Raw genomic sequence first — 15,026 nt, forward strand, 5'->3', positions numbered from 1 at the left:
TAACATATAGTCCATGGTTAAAGTTTCTCAACTTTCTCCCAAATACCCTTTATTTGTTTTTGAAGTTCAGTTTCTTTCTTTCTTTCTTTTTAAATATTTTTTAGTTATAGATGGATACAATATCTTTATTTTGTTTATTTATTTTTATGTGGTGCTGAGGATTGAACCCAGTGCCTCACATGTGCGAGGCATGTGCTCTGCCACTGAGCCACAACCCCAGCCCCAAACAGAGTTTGTCTTTTTCTTTCTTTCTTTCTTTTTTTTGGGGGGGCACTGGGGATTGAACTCAGGGGCAAACTCAGGGGCACTCAACCCTTGAGCCACATCCGCAGCCCTATTTTTTATGTTATTTAGAGACAGGGTCTCACTGAGTTGTTTAGCACCTCACTTTGGCTGAGGCTGGCTTTGAACTCGGAATCCTCCTGCCTCAGCCTCCTGAACTGCTGTTGTGTTTTTTTTTTTTTTTAGTTGTAGTTGGACACAATACCTTTATTTTATTTATTTATTTTTATGTGGTGCTGAGGATCAAACCCAGGGCCTCACAGGTGCTAAGCAAGCGCTCTACCACTGAGCCACAACCCCACTTTGTGAAGGATCACATTGTACAAATCTCCTTTGTCTCCTTTAATCTACAGGAGTTCCTAGTTGTTTCTCTTCAGTTATTTTTTGATCTTTCAGGACAATGAAATTTTTGAAGAATTCAGGCCAGTGGTTTTGTAGCTTTGGCATACATTTGGGGGAAAACATCTGAATCCCAAAATAAATTAAAAATGGAATGAAATGCTAAATTTATAGCTTTATGCAGGTATTTGTTTTTTTTAAAATGGGAATAATGATCCCCATTTACAAGATACTATAGTTTGGATCTTGAATGTCCCTCAAAGGCCTATGTGTTGAAGTCTTGCTCCCCAGCTCATGTCACTATTGGGAGGTGGTAGAACCTTTAGTAGATAACGTTTATGGGGAGAAAAATCATTTCATTAGGGGAGTTCCCTTGAAGGGGGATACCTCCTTTTCCTCTCTCTTTGCTTCCTGATCAACATGAGATGTGCAGTTTCTTCTGCCATGTGCTGCCAACATAATGTCCTGCCTTACCACAGGTTCAAAGGCAACAGGGCCAAGCAACCATGGACTAAAACCTCTGAAACTTTGAGCCAAAATAAACCTTTTATCCTTGTAAGTTTATTATCTCAGGTATTTTGTCACCGTGATGAAAAGCCGACTGACACACAAGGCAATTGTGAGAACTGTAAATTGGTGTGCCCTCTCCAGAAAACAATTTGACAATCTGTATCAAGAGTCTGAAACATTCTGTATTCATGGACACAGTAATTCTGCTTCTAGCAATTTGTCTTTAGGAAATTATCAGAGATACAGACTAAAATGTTTAGGTGTTGATATTCATTACTATGGATGTCAGGGGAAAGACTAGGTGTGTTGAGAGCCACAGCTGAAGTGGCCCCAGCAAACTTCCAGCTGATTGGCTCCTCTGCAGTGATGCTCATTGGGCTATTTCCCCGCCCTTTCAGACCGCGGAGCTGCTCATTGGGGGACTCTTTTGGCTCCACCCATGCGACCCAGCCAATCGGCCTCAAGAGCGGGAGGAGTGGGGGTTGAGAGACTCCCTGGAAGCCAGGGGTGGCAGTTGGGCTCTGAGGGAATTCCTGAAGCGGCCCCAGCAAACTTCCAGCTGATTGGCTCCTCTGCAATGATGCTCATTGGACTGTTTCTCCGCCCTTTCAGACCATGAAGCTGCTCATTGGGGGACTCTTTTGGCTCCACCCACACGACCCAGCCAATCAGCTGGAAGTTTGCTGGGGCCGCTTTAGCTGTGGCTCTCAACATAGGTGAACTGTGCTATGTCCTCCATCTCCTTACTTATCAGCCTCAGGTGCTCTGTTTTCATCATTCATTGCCAGCATTTATTAAAATCTACTGTGTGTTCAGCATTGTGCTGGGTTTCAGAGGGGCTGTGGCAAGCTTGAAAGTCGTGCTTTGGAGGAACATTTGAGAAGCAGGGATATAGGGTTTAATGAGGAATCAAGACAAGACTGTGTGTACAATGTAATGCCCACTTTGTTTACAAAATAATATGTAGAGGAGAACCCAGAAAACAATAAAATTTTTACACTGAGTAGTGAGATTTGGGTAAATTTTTTTATCACAACAAAACCCAGAAAATTTGCACACAAATTTTGAGCAAGCATGGGCTGGGGTTGTGGCTCAGTGGTAGAGCACTTGCTTAGCATGCATGAGGCACTGGATTTGATCCTCAGCAGCACATAAAAATAAAATAAAGATATTGTGTCCACCTAAAAACAAAAAATAAATATTTAAAAAAAAATTTGTGTGCAAATAGGTGACAAACTCTGTGCTTGGCAGGCATTCATTCTATTCATGGTTGATTGCCAGTAACTGGTCATATGGCCACTGTTAGATAAAAGGAAGTCTTGGGAATTGAATTCTTGATGGATTAGCCACTTCCCAGCTATAACTCTAAATGAAAGAAAAGAGACGTAATGGATAGCTAACAGACTTTATCACAACAAAAAATCTATTTTTAGTCAAGTGTGATGGTGCATGCCTGTAATCTGAGCTACTCTGGAGAGGAAGGCAGAATGATTGTGAGTTCAGGTCCAGTCTAGACAACACAATAAGATCCCGTCTCAAAAAGGAATAAAAGTGATAGAGTGTTTGCCTACCATGTCTAAGGGGTTTGATCCCCAGGACAATATTAATAGAACTATACAACTTAGTACCCAAATATCTTTCCCTGATCTTTCATTATTGATCTGAGGCATTGTATATTATTAGTGAACAACACAAACCTAGATTTTTTTCACACTCTGACAATTGATAAATGTAGTCTATTTATATTTATTGTGATTGCTGAGGCATCTGTAGTTATTTCCTGCATCTTACTTATGTATTCTTTTTTTTTCCCAGTTTTTCTAGTTGTTGATAGAATTTTATTTTATTTATTTATATGCAGCACTGAGAATTGAACCCAGTGCCTCACACATGCCAGGAAAGTGCGCTACTGCTGAGCCATGGCCTCAGCCCTTTATGTCTTTTTACCATTTTACTCTATGTTTTTTTTTCCTTCTCCTTTCTTTCCTTCTTCAGGATTAAGGAGTTTTTAATTTTTAAATTTTTTAACTTCATTTTGCTTATTAATTTTTTTATGTGGTGCTGAGGATTGAACACAGTGCCTCACACATCCAAGGCAAGCACTCTACCACTGAGCTACAGCCCCAGCCCCTGGATTAAGTTTTTAAATATTATTTTCTTTCCTCTTTTGTTCTGATGTTATGCATTCTATTTCTATTATTTTTATAACTATGAAGTAATTCAAAATAATGGCATAATACATATTGAGTTTAAAGTTTAATTTCATTCAATAACTCTTTATTCCTCCTGAACAAAGTAAGGAATATTCCAAATCTAATTGACCATCTGTCGTGCACATTATTTATTTATAATTCATTTTGTCACATTTTATTTTTAGGACCCCAAATGAACATTTTTTTCAGTAGAATCAACATGTGTTTAGATTTCCCTTATTCCATTTTTACCAACTGATTTGTCATTTTTTTCTTATATCTCAGAACTTCTTTTGGGGATCATTCTTTCTGAAGAATATATGGTAGAAAATTTTCAATTTTTCATCATCTGGAACCATTGTACTTCTCCCTCACTCTTTTATTTTATTTATTTATTTATTTATTTGGTACCCGGGATTGAACTCAAGGGCACTTGACCACTGAGCCACATCCCCAGCCCTATTTTGTATTTTATTTAGAGGCAGAGTCTCACTGAGTTGCTTAGCACCTTGCTTATGCGGACACTGGCTTTAAACTTGAGATCCTCCTGCCTCAGCCTCCCAAGTCACTGGGATTACAGGCGTGCACCACCACACCTGGCTTTCTCTCACACTCTTAAAAGATAATTTATCTGGGCATATAATTCTAGGTCAACAGTTACCTTGTTTTCCCACTTTACAGCAATAATCCACTGTATTCTGGCTTTATTTTGCTCTTGATAAGTGTGGTGTCCATCCAATTGCTTTTCGTTTATTTTTCTTTTTTCTTTCTTTTTTTGGCAATCATTTCTTTCTTTCTTCCTTCCTTCCTCCCTTTCTAATTGCTTTTGAAATTTTAGTGTCCTACACTCTGTTGTTCTACACTTTCACTATGACAAATCTGAGAATATATGCTTATATTGATGTTCTCAGAGCTTATTAGTTTTTCAACCTAAAAATTCATGTCTTTTAACATTTCTAAAAAATTCTCCACCATTGCATATGTGCATATTATCTTTCTCACATTCTTCTGTTCTCTCTTTCTAGATATTCAATTAAATGCTTATTGAATTGTCCCATTGTAGACTCAGTGTCTTTTATCTTCTCACATTTTTCCATCTATGTGTCTCTGGGTGTTGAACTCTGCAGTTGTTGGGTTTTTTTTTTTTCAGATTTTTTCTTCCAGTTCACTACTTTTATCTTCAAGTCTGTCTAATCTCTTTAACCCCATCATTGAGTATATAATTTCTATGATTATATTTTTCATTTCTAGCAGTGCTAATTGGACCTTTCTTCAAGTCTGTTTGATTATTTTTATTACCTCTTAATGTATTTTTTATGTTCCTTGCTCATATTTGTAACTGTGTCTTGTGTGTGTGCTTTTTTACAATTTAACTGGTAATTCTAATTTCATTTGGAGAGAGGGTTGTATGTTTGTGGTACATAATTGGAAAAAAAGACTTTGCAATGCATCTCTTTGATAGTTTTTTTAGGCGTCCTAAATAAATTAATAAAATAAAATAAAAAACAACTTTAAAAATACACCATTTGTGTAGTTTGATTTTGATACATCTAATATATAGAATCCAGGAGGTTTTATTTCTGCTGGTTTTCATTTCTGCTAGCTCTAGTTAATAGTGGCTTGCTTATACAATACTTTCTAAGATTGTATTACCTTCTGCTTAGATGAACTTCACTTGCAGAAATCATGAGGAATTTAGTTTAAGGATTAAATTCCTTCAGAGAGAACTTCCACTATCTTCAATGAAGCAAAACAAGGTATTACAAACTGAGGACCACATTAAATCAGGCTCCTCGGGGTCCATAGGGGCTACAGTTCTAATGTTTGGGTCTCCTCCAAAATTCATGTTGAAACTTAATCCCTAAAACAACAGTATTAAGAGATGGAGTCTTTAGGAGGAGATTAAGCCTTAAGAGTTTTTTTTATTGGTTGTTCAAAACATTACAAAGCTCTTGACATATCATATTTCAAACATTAGATTCAAGTGGGTTATGAACTCCCATTTTTACCCCAAATACAGATTGCAGAATCACATCGGTTACACATCCACATTTTTACATAATGCCCTATTAGTAACTGTTGTATTCTGCTACCTTTCCTATCCTCTACTATCCCCTCTCCCTCCCTTCCCATCTTCTCTCTCTACCCCATCTACTGTAATTCATTTCTCTCCTTGTTTATTTTCCCATTCCCCTCACAACCTCTTATATGTAATTTTGTATAACAATGAGGGTCTTTTTCCATTTCCATGCAATTTCCCTTTTCTCTCCCTTTCCCTCCCACCTCATGTCTCTGTTTAATGTTAATCTTTTCCTCCTGCTCTTCCTCCCTGCTCTGTTCTTAGTTGCTCTCTTTATATCAAAGAAGACATTTGGCATTTGTTTTTTAGGGATTGGCTAGCTTCACTTAGCATAATCTGCTCTAGTGCCATCCATTTCCCTGCAAATTCCATGATTTTGTCATTTTTTAGTGCTGCGTAGTACTCCATTGTGTATAAATGCCACATTTTTTTTTATCCATTCATCTATTGAAGGGCATCTAGGTTGGTTCCACAGTCTAGCTATTGTGAATTGTGCTTCTATGAACATCGATGTGGCAGTATCCCTGTAGTACGCTCTTTTAAGTCTTCAGGGAATAGTCTGAGAAGGGCAATAGCTGGGTCAAATGGTGGTTCCATTCCCAGCTTTCCCAGGAATCTCCATACGGCTTTCCAAATTCGCCACACCAATTTGCAGTCCCACCAGCAATGTACAAGTGTACCCTTTTCCCCACATCCTCGCCAGCACTTATTGTTGTTTGACTTCATAATGGCTGCCAATCTTACTGGAGTGAGATGGTATCTTAGGGTGGTTTTGATTTGCATTTCTCTGACTGCTAGACATGGTGAGCATTTTTTCATGTACTTGTTGATTGATTGTATGTCCTCCTCTGAGAAGTGTCTGTTCAGGTCCTTGGCCCATTTGTTGATTGGGTTATTTGTTATCTTATTGCTTAATTTTTTGAGTTCTTTGTATACTCTGGATATTAGGGCTCTATCTGAAGTGTGAGGAGTAAAAATTTGTTCCCATGATGTAGGCTCCCTATTTACCTCTCTTATTGTTTCTCTTGCTGAGAAAAAACTTTTTAGTTTAAGTAAGTCCCATTTGTTGATTCTTATATTTAACTCTTGGGCTATGGGTGTCCTATTAAGGAATTTGGAGCCCGACCCCACAATATGTAGATCGAAGCCAACTTTTTCTTCTATCAGATGCAGAGTCTCTGACTTGATATCAAGCTCCTTGATCCATTTTGAGTTAACTTTTGTGCATGGCGAGAGAAAGGGATTCAGTTTCATTTTGTTGCATATGGATTTCCAGTTTTCCCAGCACCATTTGTTGAAGATGCTATCCTTCCTCCATTGCATGCTTTTAGCCCCTTTATCAAATATAAGATACTTGTAACTTTTTGGATTAGTCTCTGTGTCCTCTATTCTGTACCATTGGTCCACCCGCCTGTTTTGGTACCAGTACCATGCTGTTTTTGTTACTATTGCTCTGTAATATAGTTTGAAATCTGGTATCGCTATACCGCCTGATTCACACTTCCTGCTTAGAGTTGCTTTTGCTATTCTGGGTCTTTTATTTTTCCATATGAATTTCATGATTGCTTTATCTATTTCTACAAGAAATGCCATTGGGATTTTGATTGGCATTGCATTAAACCTATAGAGAACTTTTGGTAATATCACCATTTTGATGATGTTAGTTCTGCCTATCCATGAACAGGGTATATTTTTCCATCTTCTAAGATCTTTTTCTATTTCTCTCTTTAGGGTTCTGTAGTTTTCATTGTATAAATCTTTCACCTCTTTTGTTAGGTTGATTCCCAAGTATTTTTTTTTTTTTTGAGGATATTGTGAATGGGGTGTTTTTCCTCATTTCCATTTCAGAAGATTTGTCGCTGATATACAGTAATACCTTTGATTTATGCATGTTGATTTTATATCCTGCCACTTTGCTGAATTCATTTATTAGTTCTAGTAGTTTTTTTGTAGACCCTTTTGGGTCTTCTAGGTATAGAATCATGTCGTCCAGAAATAGTGATAATTTAAGTTCTTCTTTTCCTATTTTTATGCCTTTAATTTCTTTTGTCTGTCTAATTGCTCTGGCCAGTGATTAGAGAACTATGTTGAACAGAAGTGGTGATAGAGGGCATCCCTGTCTTGTTCCAGATTTTAGAGGGAATGCCTTCAGTTTTTCCCCATTCAGAATCATGCTAGTCTGAGGCTTAGCATAGATAGCTTTTACAATGTTGAGGTAAGTTCCTGTTATCCCTAGTTTTTCTAATGTTTTGAACATAAAGGGATGCTGTGCTTTGTCAAATGCTTTTTCTGCATCTATCGAGATGATCATATGGTTCTTATCTTTAAGTCTATTGATGTGGTGAATAACATTTATTGATTTCCGTATATTGAACCATCCTTGCATCCCAGGGATGAATCCTACTTGATCATGGTGCACAATTTTTTTGATGTGTTTTTGTATCTGATTCGCCAGAATTTTATTGAGGATTTTTGCATCTAGGTTCATTAGAGATATTGGTCTGTAGTTTTCTTTCTTTGAGGTGTCTTTGTCTGGTTTCAGAATCAGGGTGATGTTGGCCTCATAGAATGAATTTGGAAGAACTCCCTCTTTTTCTTTTTCCTGAAATAACTTGAAAATTATTGGTATTAATTCTTCTTTAAAGGTTTTGTAAAACTCCACTGTATACCCATCCGGTCCTGGGCTTTTCTTGGTTGGTAGTCTTTTGATGGCTTCTTCTATTTCATCCATTGATATTGCTCTGTTCAAATTTGTATCCTCCTGACTCAGTCTAGGCAAATCATATGACTTAAGAAAGTTATCGATGTCTTCACTATCATCTATTTTATTGGAATATAGGTTTTCAAAATAATTCCTAATTATCTTCTGTATTTCTGTAGTGTCTGTTGTGATGTTGCCTTTTTCATCCCGTATGTTAGTAATTTGAGTTCTTTCTCTTCTCTTCGTTAGCATGGCTAAGGGTCTGTCAATCTTATTTATTTTTTCGAAGAACCAACTTTTAGTTTTCTCAATTTTTTCAATAGTTTCTTTTGTTTCCATTTCGTTGATTTCCACTCTGATTTTAATTATTTCTTGCCTTCTGCTACATTTGCTGTTGTTTTGCTCTTCCTTTTCTAGGGCTTTGAGATGAAGTGTGAGCTCATTTATTTGTTGTTTTTTTTTTTTCTTATTTTGAGGAATGACCTCCAGGCAATGAATTTCCCTCTTAAAACTGCTTTCATTGTGTCCCATAGATTCCGATAAGTTGTGTCTGTATTTTCATTTATCTCTAAGAATTTTTTGATTTCCTCCTTTATGTCTTCTGTAACCCATTGATTATTCTGTAACAAATTGTTCATTTTCCATGTGATGTAGGATTTTTCCTTCCGTCCTTTATGATTGATTTCCAGTTTCATTCCATTATAATCAGATAAAATGCATGGTATTATCTCCACCACTTTATATTTACTGAGGGTTGCCCTATGGCATAATATATGGTCTATTTTTGAGAAGGATCCATGTGCTGCTGAGAAAAAAGTATATCCACTTGATGATGGTTGATATATTCTATATATGTCAGTTAAGTCTAGGTTATTGATTGTGATATTGAGTTCTATAGTTTCTTTATTCAACTTTTGTTTGGAGGATCTGTCCAATGGTGAGAGAGGCATGTTGATGTCACCCATAATTTTTGTGTTGTGGTCTATTTGATTCTTGAACTTGAGGAGAATTTGTTTTATGTAAGTCGCAGCACCATTATTTGGTTCATAAATATTGATAATTGTTATGTCTTGTTGGTGAATGGTTCCTTTTAACATTATATAATGTCCTTCCTTATCCCTTTTGATTAACTTAGTCTTGAAGTCAATTTTATTCGATATGAGGATGGCCACCCTTGCTTGCTTATGAGGACTGTGTGCGTGGCATATTTTTTCCCAACCTTTCACCCCCAGCCTGTGTATGTCTTTTCCAATCAGATGTGTCTCCTGGAGGTAGCATATTGTTGAATTTGTTTTTTTTTTCCATGTTACCAGCCTATGTCACTTTATTGGAGAGTTTAAGCAATTAATGTTTAGAGTTACTATTGATATATGGTTTGTAGTTCCAGCCATGTTTGATTATTTATCATTTTTTTTTAATTTAGTTTGTTTCTCCATGATTAGCTTTCCCCCCACCCTCTGTCTTTACTGAGGCACTTCCCACTGATGGTTTTGTTTATTGTTTTTCATTTCTTCCTCGTGCAGTGTTTTGCTCAAGATGCTTTGCAATGCTGGTTTTCTGGCTGCAAATTCTTTTTTTTTAAACATTACATAGTTCTTGATATATCATATTTCACACTTTGATTCAAGTGGGATATGAACTCCCATTTTTACCCCATATACAGATTGCAGAATCACATCAGTTGCACAACCATTGATTTACGTATTGCCATTCTGGTGTCTGTTGTATTCTGCTGCCTTTCCTATCCTCTACTATCCCCCTTCCCCCATCCCCTCCCCTCTTCTCTCTCTACCCCCTCTTCTGTAATTCATTTCTCCCCCTTATATTTTTCCTCCTTTCCCCTCACTTCCTCTTGTATGTAATTTTGTATACCCCTGAGGGTCTCCTTCCATTTACATGCAATTTCCCTTTCTCTCCCTTTCCCTCCTACCTCTCATCCCTGTTTAATGTTAATCTTCTTCTCATGCTCTTCGTCCCTACTCTGTTCTTAGTTACTCTCCTTATATCAAAGAAGACATTTGGCATTTGTTTTTAAGGGATTGGCTAGCTTCACTTAGCATAATCTGCTCTAATGCCATCCATTTCCCTCCAAATTCTATGATTTTGTCATTTCTTAATGCAGAGTAATACTCCATTGTGTATAAATGCCACATTTTTTTTTATCCATTCGTCTATTGAAGGGCATCTAGGTTGGTTCCACAGTCTTGCTATTGTGAATTGTGCTGCTATGAACATGGATGTAGCAGTGTCCCTATAGTGTGCTCTTTTTAGGTCTTTAGGGAATAGACCGAGTAGGGGAATAGCTGGGTCAAATGGTGGTTCCATTCTGAGCTTTCCAAGAAATCTCCATACTGCTTTCCAAATTGGCCGCACCAATTTGCAGTCCCACCAGCAATGTACAAGTGAACCCTTTTCCCCACATCCTCGCCAGCACTTGTTGTTGTTTGACTTCCTAATGGCTGCCAATCTTACTGGAGTGAGATGGTATCTTAGGGTGGTTTTGATTTGCATTTCTCTGACTGCTAGAGATGGTGAGCATTTTTTCATATACTTGTTGATTGATTGTATGTCCTCCTCTGAGAAATTTCTGTTCAGGTCCTTGGCCCATTTGTTGATTGGGTTATTTGTTATCTTGTTGTCTAATTTTTTTAGTTCTTTGTATATTCTGGATATTAGGGCTCTGTCTGAAGTGTGAGGAGTAAAGATTTGTTCCCAGGATGTAGGCTCCCTATTTACCTCTCTTATTGTTTCTTTTGCTGAGAAAAAACTTTTTAGTTTGAGTAAGTCCCATTTGTTGATTCTAGTTATTAACTGTTGTGCTATGGGTGTCCTATTGAGGAATTTGGAGCCCGACCCCACAGTATGTAGATCATAGCCAACTTTTTCTTCTATCAGACACCATGTCTCTGATTTGATATCAAGTTCCTTGATCCACTTTGAGTTAACTTTTGTGCATGGCGAGAGAAAGGGATTCAGTTTCATTTTGTTGCATATGGATTTCCAGTTTTCCCAACACCATTTGTTGAAGATGCTATCCTTCTTCCATTGCATGCTTTTAGCCCCTTTATCGAATATAAGATAGTTGTAGTTTTGTGGATTGGTTTCTGTGCCCTCTATTCTGTACCATTGGTCCACCCGCCTGTTTTGGTACCAGTACCATGCTGTTTTTGTTACTATTGCTCTGTAGTATAGTTTGAAGTCTGGTATAGCTATACTGCCCGATTCACACTTCCTCCTTAGCATTGTTTTTGCTATTCTGGGTCTTTTATTTTTCCATATGAATTTCATGATTGCTTTCTCTATTTCTACAAGAAATGCCGTTGGGATTTTGATTGGCATTGCATTAAACCTATAGAGAACTTTTGGTAATATCACCATTTTGATGATGTTAGTTCTACCTATCCATGAACAGGGTATATGTTTCCATCTTCTAAGATCTTCTTCTATTTCTCTCTTTAGGGATCTGTAGTTTTCATTATATAAGTCTTTCACCTCTTTTGTTAGGTTGATTCCCAAGTATTTTTTTTTTTTGAGGATATTGTGAATGGGGTGGTTGTCCTCATTTCCATTTCAGAGGATTTGTCACTGATATACAGGAATGCCTTTGATTTATGCGTGTTGATTGTATATCCTGCCACTTTGCTGAATTCATTTATTAGCTCTAATAGTTTCTTTGTAGACCCTTTTGGGTCTGCTAGGTATAGAATCATGTCATCTGCAAATAGTGATAATTTGAGTTCTTCTTTTCCTATTTTTATGCCTTTAATTTCTTTCGTCTGTCTAATTGCTCTGGCCAGTGATTCGAGAACTATCTTGAACAGAAGTGGTGAGTGAGGGCTTCCCTGTCTTGTTCCAGATTTTAGAGGGAATGCCTTCAGTTTTTCTCCATTCAGAATGATGCTAGCCTGAGGCTTAGCATAGATTGCTTTTACAATATTGAGGTATTTTCCTGTTATCCCTAGTTTTTCTAGAGTTTTGAACATAAAGGGATGCTTTACTTTGTCGAATGCTTTTCCACATCTATCGAGATGATCATATGGTTCTTATTTTTAAGCCTATTGATGTGGTGAATAACATTTATTGATTTCCGTATATTGAACCAACCTTGCATCTCAGGGATAAATCCTACCTGATCATGGTGCACAATTTTTTTGATATGTTTTTGTATCCGGTTCACCAGAATTTTCTTGAGGATTTTTGCATCTAGGTTTATTAGAGATATTGGTCTGTAGTTTTCTTTCTTTGAAGTGTCTTTGTCTGGTTTAGGAATCAGGGTGATGTTGGCCTTATAGAATGAATTTGGAAGTTCTCCCTCTTTTTCTATTTCCTGAAATAGCTTGAAAAGTATTGGTATTAGTTCCTCTTTAAAGGTTTTGTAAAACTCTGCTGTATACCCATCCGTTCCTGGGCTTTTCTTAGTTGGTAGTCTTTTGATGGTTTCTTCTATTTCCTCAATTGATATTGGTGTGTTTAGGTTGTCAATATCCTCCTGACTCAATCTGGGCAGATCATATGACTTAAGAAATTTATCGATGCCTTCACTATCTTCTATTTTATTGGAGTATAAGGATTCAAAATAATTTCTGATAATCTTCTGTATTTCTGAAGTGTCTGTTGTGATATTGCCTTTTTCATCCCGTATGCTAGTAATTTGAGTTCTCTCTCTTCTTCTCTTTGTTAGCGTGGCTAAGGGTCCGTCGATTTTATTTATTTTTTCAAAGAACCAACTTTTAGTTTTGTCAATTTTTTCAATTGTTTCTTTTGTTTCGATTTCATTAATTTCAGCTCTGATTTTAATTATTTCTTGTCTTCTACTTCTTTTGCTGTCGTTTTGCTCTTCTTTTTCTAGAATTTTGAGATGAAGTATTAGATCATTTATTTGTTGGTTTTTTCTTTTTTTAAGGAATGAACTCCAAGCAATAAATTTTCCTCTTAGAACTGCTTTCAATGTGTCCCATAGATTCCGATATGTTGTGTCTGTGTTTTCATTTATCTCTAAGAATTTTTTAATTTCCTCCTTGATGTCTTCTATAACCCATTGATCATTCAGTAACCTATTGTTCATTCTCCAAGTGATGCATGATTTTTCCTTACTTCTTTTATCGTTGATTTTCAATTTCATTCCATTATGATCAGATAAGATGCATGGTATTATCTCTACTCCTTTATACTGTCTAAGAGTTGCCCTGTGACATAATATATGATCTATTTTTGAGAAGGATCCATGTGCTGCTGAGAAAAAAGTGTAACTGCTTGATGTTGGGTGGTATATTCTATATATGTCAATTAAGTCTAGGTTATTAATTATGTTATTGAGTTCTATAGTTTCCTTATTCAACTTTTGTTTGGAAGATCTGTCCAGTGGTGAGAGAGGTGTGTTGAAGTCTCCCATGATTATTGTATGGTGGTCTATTAGACTCTTGAACTTGAGAAGAGTTTGTTTGATGAACATAGCTGCACCATTGTTTGGGGCATATATATTTATGATTGTTATGTTTTGTTGGTGTATGGTTCCCTTGAGCAGTATGTAGTGTCCCTCTTCATCCCTTTTGATTAACTTTGGCTTGAAAACTATTTTATTTGATATGAGTATGGACACTCCTGCTTGTTTCCGAAGTCCATATGAGTGATATGATTTTTCCCAACCTTTCACCTTCAGTCTATGTATGTCTTTTCCTATCAAATGCGTCTCCTGAAGGCAGCATATTGTTGGGTCTTGTTTTGTGATCCATTCTACTAGCCTGTGTCTCTTAATTGGTGAGTTTAAGCCATTAACATTTAGGGTTATTATTGAGATATGGGTTGTTCTTCCAGCCATATTTGTTTATTTATGTTACTAAACATGGTTTGTTTTCCTCTTTGATTATTCCCTCCCCCTTTACTGTACTACCTCCCGCTGTTGGTTTTCATTGATATTTTCCATTTCCTCTTCCTGTAATATTTTGCCGAGGATGTTTTGAAGAGATGGTTTTCTAGCTGCAAATTCTTTTAACTTTTGTTTATCATGGAAGGTTTTAATTTCATCTTCCATCCTGAAGCTTAATTTTGCTGGATACACAATTCTTGGTTGGAACCCATTTTCTTTCAGTGTTTGAAATATGTTATTCCAGGATCTTCTAGCTTTCAGAGTCTGTGTTGAAAGATCAGCTGTTATCCTAATTGGTTTACCCCTAAATGTCATCTGCTTCCTTTCTCTTGTAGCTTTTAAAATTCTCTCCTTATTCTGTATGTTGGGCATGTTCATTATAATGTGTCTAGGTGTGGATCTCTTATGATTTTGCACATTCGGCGTCCTGTAGGCTTCTAGGATTTGGAATTCTGTCTCATTCTTCAAGTCTGAGAAGTTTTCTCGTATTATTTCATTGAATAGATTGCTCATTCCTTTGGTTTGGACCTCTATACCTTCCTGTATCCCAATGACTCTTAAGTTTGGTCTCTTTATGTTATCCCATATTTCTTGAATGTTCTGCTCATGGTTTCTTAACAGCTTTGCTGAGCTGTCTATGTTCTTCTCCAGTTGAAATACTTTGTCTTCATTGTCTGATGTTCTATCTTCTAAGTGTTCTACTCTGCTGGTAGTATTCTCAATTGAGTTTTTAAGTTGGTTTATTGTTTCCTGCATTTCCAGGATTTCTGTTTTTTATAACCTCTATCTCCCTGTATAATTGATCTTTTGCTTCTTGGATTTGTTTATGTAATTCATTGTCGAAGTGGTCGAAGTGGTCTTTCATTGTCTTATTTTGCTGTCTAATGTCTTCCTTGAGACTCCAGATCATCTGAAGCATGTATATCCTGAATTCTTTATCTGACATTCCATCTGCTGCAGATATTACCTCTTCTAAAGTTGAGTTGACCTGCATTGCTTGTGGTCCTTTCTTTCCTTGTCTTTTCATACTGATCGCGTTTCTTTCTGCTTGGTGAA

The sequence above is a fragment of the Callospermophilus lateralis genome, chromosome X, assembly GCF_048772815.1.
Source record: "Callospermophilus lateralis isolate mCalLat2 chromosome X, mCalLat2.hap1, whole genome shotgun sequence".
Taxonomy (NCBI): domain Eukaryota; kingdom Metazoa; phylum Chordata; class Mammalia; order Rodentia; family Sciuridae; genus Callospermophilus; species Callospermophilus lateralis.